Genomic DNA, 11,341 nt, shown 5'->3' with positions numbered 1-11,341 from the left:
TTGTCTAGTCTTGTCTAGTCTTGTCTAGTCTTGTCTAGTCTTGTCTAGTCTTGTCTAGTCTTGTCTAGTCTTGTCAAGTCTTGTCTAGTCTTGTCTAGTCTTGTCTAGGCTTGTCTAGTCTTGTCGTGTAGTTAGTTAGTTAAGGCTTTCCTTTGCCAGTGGCTCTGTAGGAGCTGATGCCATATTTCTGGGATGCAAAGTTGCCTGAGAAAATTTTCATAGGCGTTTAAGTTTTCTATACAAATATTGAACTAAGCTTTTTACATTAGAGAGATTTTTCAAAGAGCCCTTTTTCAAAACATTAAACTTTTAGGTTTTTTTAAGCTTTAGTAAAAATCAAGTTATTTTCTTAAAGACAACAATAACCTCAAACAACTAATTACACAATATAAAACAAATCTAAAATATTCTAATTAATTGCAAATAGTAACTAATCATTAACACATTTTTTTCTATAAGAAAAGCAAATTTTTTTTTCAAATAAAAAAGCCATAAATAATTGTTTAAAAGAGACACACTTTTCTAAGCAAATGCATGATGTTGTAACAAAAACTTTATAAACAATCAAAGCTCGTGTTAAATAAAAATTGTTTATTATTTGAATGTTATTGAAATAATTAGATAAAAAACTAGCACCTACTACGAAATATTAAAATCTTATAAAAAAAAACAACGCAAACCCATAATTTTTAAAGTTTGAGATTTAAATGGAAAAAAATAACAACAACATTTAATTGCAGCAAGCAAAAATCATTATGACCATTACTAAAGTAACAGAAAGAAAATTAAAAGTCATAAATCAATTGGTGGAAAGAGGGACTTAATATATTGTTTGTTTTCAGATTTTAAAAAAAATACTATTTTTTTAAGTTTGAACAGATGAATGAATTTATGTTCGAGATGTAGAGTGAGTGACATATACAGGTCTAGAATGTAAATTGATGAAACAGATGTCAAACATAGAGAATGATTTACGGGCCACCCGCAAGAATATGATAACAATATGGATATTCACCTTATTAGGTTAAACTTTAGAAATATGTAATTCTAATTTTACTTAAAACTTTTTTAATTAAAGTTCTAAATAGAAATGTAAAATTTTTAACTTTTTTGTTTTAAGTGAATACCCTTACTATTGTTATTATGTAATTGTACTAATGTAAGAAATAAATTTTAAATTTTATGATAAAAATTTTATTTTTAATAACAAATTATTTGCTAAATATTATTGAATATAACTTGTTTTTATAAATAATTAAGATATCAGTATATTTTTCACAGATTTTGTGACAAATTTCTTTATTCAGCTAGCTGAATAGTGGAGAATTTCATTTTACTTAAAGATAATTTTATTATTTATCACTATAGCTTTAACTTGTCTTATTCAGCTGGCTGAATTAGATGGGAACTAAAATGATGTATATGTTGTTAAATTTTCAATGACAACTTTCAATTCAGCTAGCTGAATGGCTTTAAAAATATGAATTTCCAATAAATTATACTATTCAGCTAGCAAAATATAACAAATTGTTTGATTCAGCTAGCTGAATAATAGAAAAATTAAAGATATTTAAAGAAAATTCTTTTATTTATGATTTATTGCTAAAATTTTTACATATTCAGCTAGCTGAATTGTTGAAATAATAGATTTTTCTGGAGATTTATATATTTTTTATGAATTTTTAGTAAAATTTATCTTATTCAGCTAGCTGAATTGCAAGAAGATTAAGTTTTTATGAGAAATTATGTATATTTTCTTAATTTTTTAAAGAACTCGTCAAATTCAGCTAGCTGAATAACATTTAAAATAATGTTCTAAAAGAAATATAAATTTTTTACAGTTTTTATAACAAATTGTGTAATTCAGCTAGCTGAATAGAATTTAATTATATTTTATTTAAAGAAATTTTAGTTTTTTTATAATTTAATGCTAAAATTTATGTTATTCAGCTAGGTGAATTGTAAAAACAATAGATTTTTATGAAAAATTACAAAGTATATAAGTTTTTAAAGAAAACTTTAAATTCAGCTAGCTGATTAGCTTGAGAAGTAGAGTTTTCTGTTAAAAAAAGTTATATTTTGAAAATTTTTAAACTAACAATCTTATTCAGCTAGCTGAATAGCGAGAAAAATATAATTTTCTGCAAAATAAAGTTATTGTTGTTATATGTTTAAAGAAAACGTCCAATTCAGCTAGCTGAATAGCAAAAAAATTACCTTTTATAAGATAAAAGTTAACTTTTATTGAAATTTTATAAAAATTTATTCTATTCAGCTAGCTGAATAACACAAAATCTTAAGATTTTTATTAATATTTTTTCAATTACTGTAGACATTTTAAGTTTCTCTGCTCATAAAACATTTGTTTTTGTTTTGCAAACACATGTGGGTGTTTATAAAAGAGAGTAGGGAGGTGGGGGGTGACACTCTACTAATAAAAACCATTAATAATTTCTTACATTTAAATAATAAAAAATATATAAAATTACCATTAAAAGCTTATAAAGAAAACGACTTTTTTTTTGCAAATTGTCGGCATTTGTTTATTGATTGTAAATAATAAAAAATGAAATGTTTTTTAAAAAAAGCTTTCTAAATTCCTTTTTCTCAATAGTTTGATTTAAACAATTATAATGTTTTTTTCTCTCTCTCAAAGTTTCCTCTCGTGTTGTTAATCATTAGGCAAAAAAAGCAACAAAACAATAAACATTAATTTTTCTTTTAGCAATATTATTTATGTTTTTAACTTAAAAGTTTATGGTCAATTAGAAGAAAACAAGCAAATCTTATAATAATAATAATATTTGTAGGTGTTTATGTATAGACTTAACGGTTTATTTTATTGGCAATATTTTCCATTAATGAGACTTAACGGTTTTGTTTTGTTTTTTATTTTCTAGTTAGTTTTTTGTTTTAATAATTTAAATGAACCATAAATTGTTTTTAAGTTTTAATGGTTTCTTTAAAGATGTTTTTGCACAATATCTTAAAAAAGTGTAGGTTTACTTTATTCAGCTAGCTGAATTAGTAGAAATTTTCATAATTTATATTATATTCCTTTAATGTTAACGAATTTCTTATTAATTTGTTATTCAGCTAGCTGAATATGACAATATTTACTCTTATACATGTAAAACTGAGAATTTAGTTACTTTATTAAAAAATTCTATTCAGCTAGCTGAATTTGTTAAACTAGTTTACAAGTTTAAATATTTTCTTTAAATGTATTAAAAAATATATGTTTTTGGTATTCAGCTAGCTGAATAAGCTTTAATTTTGTTAAATTGTTGATTTTCTTAAACAATTTATTTGAAAATCCTTATTCAGCTAGCTGAATTGGTTATATTACCATTAAGTTATTAATTACTTGCTGAATAAGTCATATAATTTTAAAAATTTATAAAATTGTGTTTCTTCTTACTTAATTATACTTTAAATTGTTATTCAGCTAGCTGAATATAGTTAATTTGTTTAAAAAAAATTTAAATTGTTTATTTTCTTACTTAATTAACTATTAAATCTCTATTCAGCTAGCTGAATATGTTATATTTCTTTGCGATATTAAAAAAAATGTTATATTTATACCTTACACTACTTGAGTGGGGTGGGTATATTGGGTTTGTGCAGATGTTTGTAACGCACAATAATATTTGTCCTATAGCCTCCAATCGGCTCAGTATCATTTTCTGAGTCGATTAAGCTATGACCGTCCCTCCGTCCGTCCATGTAAACCTTGTAAACAAACTATTTGTCTAAAAAATTTAAAAAATCTTTAAAGTTTTTTTAAAAAAATGTATGAATTTGTAATTATTCAGCTAGCTGAATAGCAACAAAATTGTGTAATTTTCCAAAAATTATTAGATTTCATTAAAAATTTATAAAAATTTTGTTAATTCAGCTAGCTGAATAGCATTTAATCGTAATATTTTTAAAAAAATCTTTAAAATTTTTTAAGAATCTATGAAATTTAACTAATTCAGCTAGCTGAATAACATTAAAGTCCTATAAATTTAATAAATATTAATAATTTAAGTGAAAAGCTTTAAAATTTTACTAATTCAGCTAGCTGAATAGCAATAAATTTATTTTTTTTATAAAATTAATAAATTTCTTTAAGAATTTAGGAAAATTTTGTAATTCAGCTAGTTGAATAGCAATAAAAATATTAAAAATTTGTTCTTCTATTCAGCTAGCTGTAATAAAACCATTTTTTCTTAAAATTTATAAAATAATTAATATTTTTACTTTATTAATCTTAAAATAGCAATTCAGCTAGCTGAATAGGCTTTAAAGTTTACAAAACTACTTTATATCTTATTTAGTATTCCTTTAAATGTCTATTCAGCTAGCTGAATATATAAATATTGCTTAAAATCTTATGCAATATTTAATTTTTTTTAACAAATTGTTAACTAAGTGTCAATTTTTGTTGATAAATCGTGTTATTATTAAATTTTGTTATTTACTTTAAATTATAACACTTTGTTTAGGCCTTAAACTAATTTTCACAAAATATGTAAAATTTAAATTTTTTTGCATCATATAAAGTTTTTTTTTTAAATAAACCTCACCCAACCTTTAATTTTTTTATAAAATTTTGTAACCAAAAATTATTAACTTTTTTAACAGCAAATTTCCAATAATTGTTTTGATTTTCCTAACATGTTGGATCATGTTTTAAAATCTTGTTAATTTGTTATTTAAAACAACAACTAATTCCTTGACTTTTGGCTGACAACAACAACAATTCTTTGTATATCAACGGCTTATATATTTTTCTTGTCTCTTTATATCACTCTTACAATATTTAAATTCATTGATTTATTAACAATTACTTAAATAGTTTTTTTCCAAATTAAAAATGTATCTTTTTTTATAAAACTCTCTGTGTTCTTTTTTCAAAATAGCAACAACAACAACACGCTGCTTTTAAATTTTATTTTTTTAAATTGTTGCTGTTGTTGATATTCAACTAGGAACCAGTAATGTGTCGCTAAATAAACTTTGTAGAAGACAATAATAATAATAATAAAAAACACCAACAACTACAATAATAACAATAATAATCAAAGCTTTGATGTTTTACCGCTAATATTGTAATAATAACAAAAACAACAACAACAACGTGAACAATAATTCTATATGTAAAAACAACTAACTACTCGGTACTACATGTAAATTTCATGTCAAGTAGTCGTATTATACACAATAACACTCTAGTGTTCTTGTTGCTGTTGTTTTTACTTTTGTCGTTTTCTTGATGGTGTTGATGTGTTGTTGAGCTGTTGTGCTGTTGTGTTGTTGTTTATTTCGTATTTTTCCATCATGTTTATAGAATTTTGCATATAATTTTAAAGAAAAAAAGTTGGTTTGCCTGCTGTTTTGTATGCTTATAGTAAGTACCAACATACAAAATAAATGTATAAATTTTAAATAAATTGTTTACTTTTTTTTAAATCGCAAAAAAAACAATAAACACAATATTTTTATCTTTAAGTTTTTTGTGTTTTTTTTTTTGCCAAGTTTCTTCTTGCAGTTCATTTAAATAATAATAACAAAAAAATAAACATAAACTTGTAATTTTGTGAGTGTTTTTGTCGTTGTTTAAGTTTTGATCAAGCCTGTAGTTTTTTCTCGTCTTCTTCTTCCTCTCATTTTTGTTCGCTTTTTGTTTGCGTTTATATTTTTCATCATTAACAGCAATGAACTGGGTACAACTACTGGTACTTACTACTTTTCATCGCTTGATATACAGTCATTTAAGGCAGCATGTGACCAACTGAAATTCACAGTTCTTAAGTAAATAATTAACAAAATTTCACTAATTCAGCTAGCTGAATAGCAATAAATTTACATTTTTGTTGAAAATTGATAAATTTCTTTAAGAATTTAACAAAATTTTGTAATTCAGCTAGCTGAATAGCAAAAAAATTGTATAATTTTCTAAAAATTATTGGTGTTTTCTTTTTTAAAAATTTAGAAAAAATTGTTAATTCAGCTAGCTGAATAGTATTTAATCATGATATTTTTATAAAAATCATTAACATTTTTTAAGAATTTATAAAAATTTACTAATTCAGCTAGCTGAATAGCAATAAATTGCAATTTTTTCGATAAAAATCATAAATTACTTCAAGAATTTAGCAAAATTTTGTAATTCAGCTAGCTGAATAGCAAAAAAATTGTTCAATTTTCTAAAAATTATTAAAGTTTTTTTTTAGAATTTAGGAAAATTTGTTAATTCAGCTAGCTGAATAGCATTAAATTCATATGTATCATATTAATATTAATAATGTAAGTGAAAAGCTTTAAAATTTTACTAATTCAGCTAGCTGAATAGCAATAAATTCAAATTTTTTATAAAATGTATATATAAATATATATATTTTTTAATTTAGCAAAATTTTGTAATTCAGCTAGCTGAATAGCAAAATTATCCTGTGTTTTACTAAAAATTTAATATAGTTTTTTATTTTCCTACCAAATTATTAATAAAATCTTTATTCAGCTTCCAAAGTTGTTCTAAAACTCCCAAAGTTGTTCTAAAACTCCCTATTCAGCTAGCTGAATTCTAATATTTTTGCCAAAAACCTACACAATTAACAAAAATTAACTTTTATAAAGCTATTCAGCTAGCTGAATAAGTTTTTTACTCTAAACAGTAGTGCTTCAATGTAAAATATTTCAAATTTACAATTTAGCTAGCTGAATATGTTCTTTTGCCTTAATTTTTTGAATTTCTTTATACTTGGTCTCATTTTTCTTAACCTTTTGATATACATTTTAGTAATAAGACTTCCTAACCGCCCGCTTGGTTATATATATCATTTGCTTAATTCGAAATGTACTACACCTCCGCCACCATTTTTCCCCTAAAAGTTTTCGCGTAAATATATAAAAAAAGCAACAGCGCGACGACAACACACAACCAAGCGATAAGAATTCTCTTACACACTTGAGTTTTTTTGTTTTTTGTTTTTGCAATCATCGTCTCATAAGATTGTAATATTTTTCTTTGCATATTTAAGTAAAATAGTGTGATGATGTTGTTGTTATTGTTGTTGCTGTTGTTATTGTATGGAGATGCTGGTTGGAAACAACTTCCTAGCTTTTGGTGTTTGACTAGCTTGATTCAGTTTGTTTTGCCTTTGCTGATATGCAAATATCAATTTATGTTCATAGACCCACAAACTAAATGAAAGAAAAAAAACTCTGAGCCATTTACGCCGCCGCCGCCAACGACAACAACTACAATTGACGCGTAATATATTCAACATCAAGCAGAAATTAGTCTTTCTTTATTTGCAGTTCATTGCAAATAATGAAAGAATAATAAAAACTGAAAATAAAAATATTAACAATTTTCTTGATTTACTTTTGTCGTAGTTGTTTCCACTACATATTCTAGCTGTTGTTCTTAAAGCAACAAAAACAGCGATAAACAAATAATTTTCGCTTCCCTTTTTTTCCTTCTTCATGCCTGTCAAATCAGCTAGTAAAACTAAAATTTATGTCATGACTTCTTTTGATACTTTTCTTTCTATAAACCGAAATTGAGGTTATTATGGAAGTCTTCTGTTTTCTGTACTAGTATGTATAGCTAACACTCCTGTCATTTTTAAATGTTACTTTTCTTAATTTGATAAGAATTTGTCATGTTGTTTTTTCTTTCTTAACTAGTTAAGTCTAGTAAAATTGTAAAATATTATTAGTGATAAAAGAAACTCATTCTTATAAAATTTATAATTAATTTTTTATTTTTTAAAACTAACTTTTTTCTTTTATTTTCTATTTGCAGGTATGTGTGCATTGATAATTTTTGATTAAATGTTTCAAGTAAGTTTAAAACTGTACTAATAAGTTGCTAAGAAAAATACAACTGTTTTACTAACGAAAAGTTGCTTGCCTCAACATAGTTGCTTGTGTTAACATTCATCTTTTCTACAGAAAAGCAACATACAACTTTTCTATAGAAAAGTTGCTTGTGTCAACATTCATCTTTTCTATAGAGAAGTTGCTTGTGTCAACATTCATTTTTTCTATAGACAAGTTGCTTGTGTCAACATTCATTATTTCTATACAAAAGTTGCTTGTGTCTACATTCATCTATCTATAGAAAAGTTGCTTGTGTCAACATTCATCTTTTCTATAGAAAAGTTGCTTGTGTCAACATTCATCTTTTCTATAGAAAAGTTGCTTGTGTCAACATTCATCCTTTCTATAGAAAAGTTGCTTGTGTCAATATTCATCTTTTCTGTAGAAAAGTTGCTTGTGTCAACATTCATTTTTTCTATAGAAAAGTTGCTTGTGTCAACATTCATCTTTTCTATAGAAAAGTTGCTTGTGTTAACATTCATCTTTTCTATAGAAAAGTTGCTTGTGTTAACATTCATCTTTTCTATAGAAAAGTTGCTTGTGTTAACATTCATCTTTTCTATAGAAAAGTTGCTTGTGTTAACATTCATCTTTTCTATAGAAAAGTTGCTTGTGTTAACATTAATATTTTCTATAGAAAAGATGCTTGTGTTAACATTCATCTTTTCTATAGAAAAGTTGCTTGTGTTAACATTCATCTTTTCTATAGAAAAGTTGCTTGTGTTAACATTCATCTTTTCTATAGAAAAGTTGCTTGTGTTAACATTCATCTTTTCTATAGAAAAGCAACATACAACTTTTCTATAGAAAAGTTGCTTGTGTCAACATTCATTTTTTCTATAGATAAGTTGCTTGTGTCAACATTCATTATTTCTATACAAAAGTTGCTTGTGTCAACCTTCATCTTTTTTATAGAAAAGTTGCATGTGTCAACATTCATCTTTTCTATAGAAAAGTTGCTTGTGTTAACATTCATCTTTTCTATAGAAAACTTTCTTGTGTTAACATTCATCTTTTCTATAGAAAAGTTGCTTGTGTTAACATTCATCTTTTCTATAGAAAAGTTGCTGGTGTAAACATTCATCTTTTCTATAGAAAAGTTGCTTGTGTCAACATTCATCTTTTCTGTAGAAAAGTTGCTTGTGTCAACATTCATCTTTTCTGTAGAAAAGTTGCTTGTTTAAACATTCATCTTTTCTATAGATAAGTTGCTTGTGTTATCATTCATCTTTTCTATAGAAAAGTTGCTTGTGTTATCGTTCATCTTTTCTATAGAAAAGTTCCTTGTGTTATTTTTCATCTTTTCTTTAAAGAAGTAGCTTGTGTTAACATTTAGCTGTCCTATACAAAAGTGACTTGTGTTAGCAACATTTTGCTTTAACGACTTATTTAGTTTGTGCCACTGTTTTATTGACACTAAGCTTTAATCTGAAGGAGTTAATTTATATTGGCATCTTATATACACTACAAGTCACCACCGGAAATTGTTAAAAAACCACAAAAATTTTATTAAAAACAAGATTTTATAGCTGAAATTCTCAATAGAAAATTAATCAATAAATAATCTTTAGAATTTGCAGCAACAAAGTTTAGAAACTCAGCATGTTGCAAAGATTTTATAAGAAACTTGTTTTGAAAAAAATCAATGAATTAAATAAAAAAAAAATAAAGTGGCAAAAAATAAATAATAGAATATTATAAAATCCTTTTTATTGTTGGATTTTTGTCAAGTTAACAAAAAAAATTTTCGAACAATTTCTTTAAAAGTTAAGAAAAGTTAAATTTTTAAATTGTACTATAAAGACAAACTTTATAATTATTTATGCAACTTTTAAGAAAAGTCAGGATATGTAGTTGGCAGCTGTTGCCGCCACCAAAACGAAAAGAGTTTAGTTCGACCATAAAACCAATTGCTTTGACTTTTGTTAAGTTTTTTTATACATGGCCTTTTTTTCATTTCTTGGCTTCCAGTTTTTTATATATTATTTTAGCCTTTATTTAGGTCAAATACACTACAAAACAACAACAGACATACATTCGCCATATAAAAAGCGACTTACTATCAAAATCATGACAATGATGATGCTCATGTTTTGGAACAAGAACATTGTAAATGTGCAACACAAGATTTGATGAAAAGTTTTACCAAACAACAACAGCAGCAAAAGCATCACAACCAAACCAAAGCATCACTTTTATTGAAGAACAAAAAAGAATTAAGATTTATTACCCCCAGAGATTTTAGATGGACAGCAGCTGTTTTGTTCCATTCGATACTGCATTATGCACAACAAATGTTGTGTCTGTCTGTCTGTTAGTTGCATTTTGTTTTAGCCGATGTTGTTGCAAAGTTTAATTTGTCTGAAATTTAAACAAAAACAACTACAACCATCCATCCATCTATCTATTAAAATAAAGAATTAATTTTTCTTTTAGTTCTATCTAAATATCTAAAAACATTTGTTAAACACTTTATGTAGATATTTTTCTATTTTTTTTCATTCATTTAAAAGCAATTTATAATTTTAAAAAGTTTTCTGTAACTTTAACAAATTTCCTATTTATTTCTGTTTGAAATTGATGAATTTGTTTGGTGTTTTTTTATTGATGTTAAAGAACTTTTCTAATTAATTTACATTTGAAATAAAAACAAACGAAGATAAATTTTTCCCTTCCATTTTTTCCGGAAAAGTTCTTTTAGTAAATTAGGGTCAAAACATTAATGAAAAGGAGGTCATTAGTTTTTGTTTAATAATATGCAAATTATAGACAGATTTTGAAAGATAATCTTACTAGTTGCATTGAAATATTAATTAAAAATAAAAGATTTATACGGTAATAAATTTTAATAAAATTAAAAAAAAAAAATAAACACAAGCAACTTTTTTTATAGAAAATTTATAAAATAACAGAAGCCACTTTTCTGTAGAAAAGTTGAATGTTAACACAAGCAACTTTTCTATAGAAAAGATGAAAGTTAACACAAGCATCTTTTCTATAAAAAAGTATGAACGTTAACACAAGCAACTTTTCTATAAAAAAGTATGAACGTTAACACAAGCAACTTTTATATAGAAAAGCATGAATGTTAACACAAGCAACTTTTATATAGAAAAGCATGAATGTTAACACAAGCAACTTTTCTATAAAAAAGTATGAATGTTAACACAAGCAACTTTTCTATAAAAAAGTATGAATGTTAACACAAGCAACTTTTCTATAGAAAAGTTGAATGTTAACACAAGCAACTTTTCTATAGAAAAGTTTAATGTTAACACAAACAACTTTTCTATAGAAAAATTTAATGTTAACACAAGCAACTTTTCTAAAGAAAAGTTGAATGTTAACACAAGCAACTATGTTAACACAAGCAACTTTTCTATAGAAAAGTTGAATGTTAACACAAGCAACTTTTCTATAGAAAAGTTGAATGTTAACACAAGCAACTTTTCTATAGAAAAGTTGA

At 25.0% G+C, this 11,341-nt stretch overlaps 1 protein-coding gene and 1 long non-coding RNA gene across 3 annotated transcripts in view; both read left to right on the top strand.

Moving 5' to 3' along the window:
* The window catches only part of LOC111681642 (death-associated protein kinase related), a 208,066-nt gene that overhangs the window by 131,571 nt on the left and 65,154 nt on the right, over positions 1-11,341 (top strand). The window lies entirely within an intron of this gene.
* Positions 5,265-11,341, top strand: part of LOC124418787 — an 8,359-nt gene continuing 2,282 nt past the window's right edge. The window contains exons 1-2 of the long non-coding RNA XR_006940207.1: positions 5,265-5,395; positions 7,799-7,836. This is a non-coding gene — a long non-coding RNA (uncharacterized LOC124418787). The remainder of the gene's footprint in view (positions 5,396-7,798; positions 7,837-11,341) is intronic.

Source organism: Lucilia cuprina, chromosome 3 (genome assembly GCF_022045245.1).
Source record: "Lucilia cuprina isolate Lc7/37 chromosome 3, ASM2204524v1, whole genome shotgun sequence".
Taxonomy (NCBI): domain Eukaryota; kingdom Metazoa; phylum Arthropoda; class Insecta; order Diptera; family Calliphoridae; genus Lucilia; species Lucilia cuprina.
Note: the sequence above shows the minus strand (reverse complement) of the source record. Positions and strands in the feature narration are given on the sequence as shown.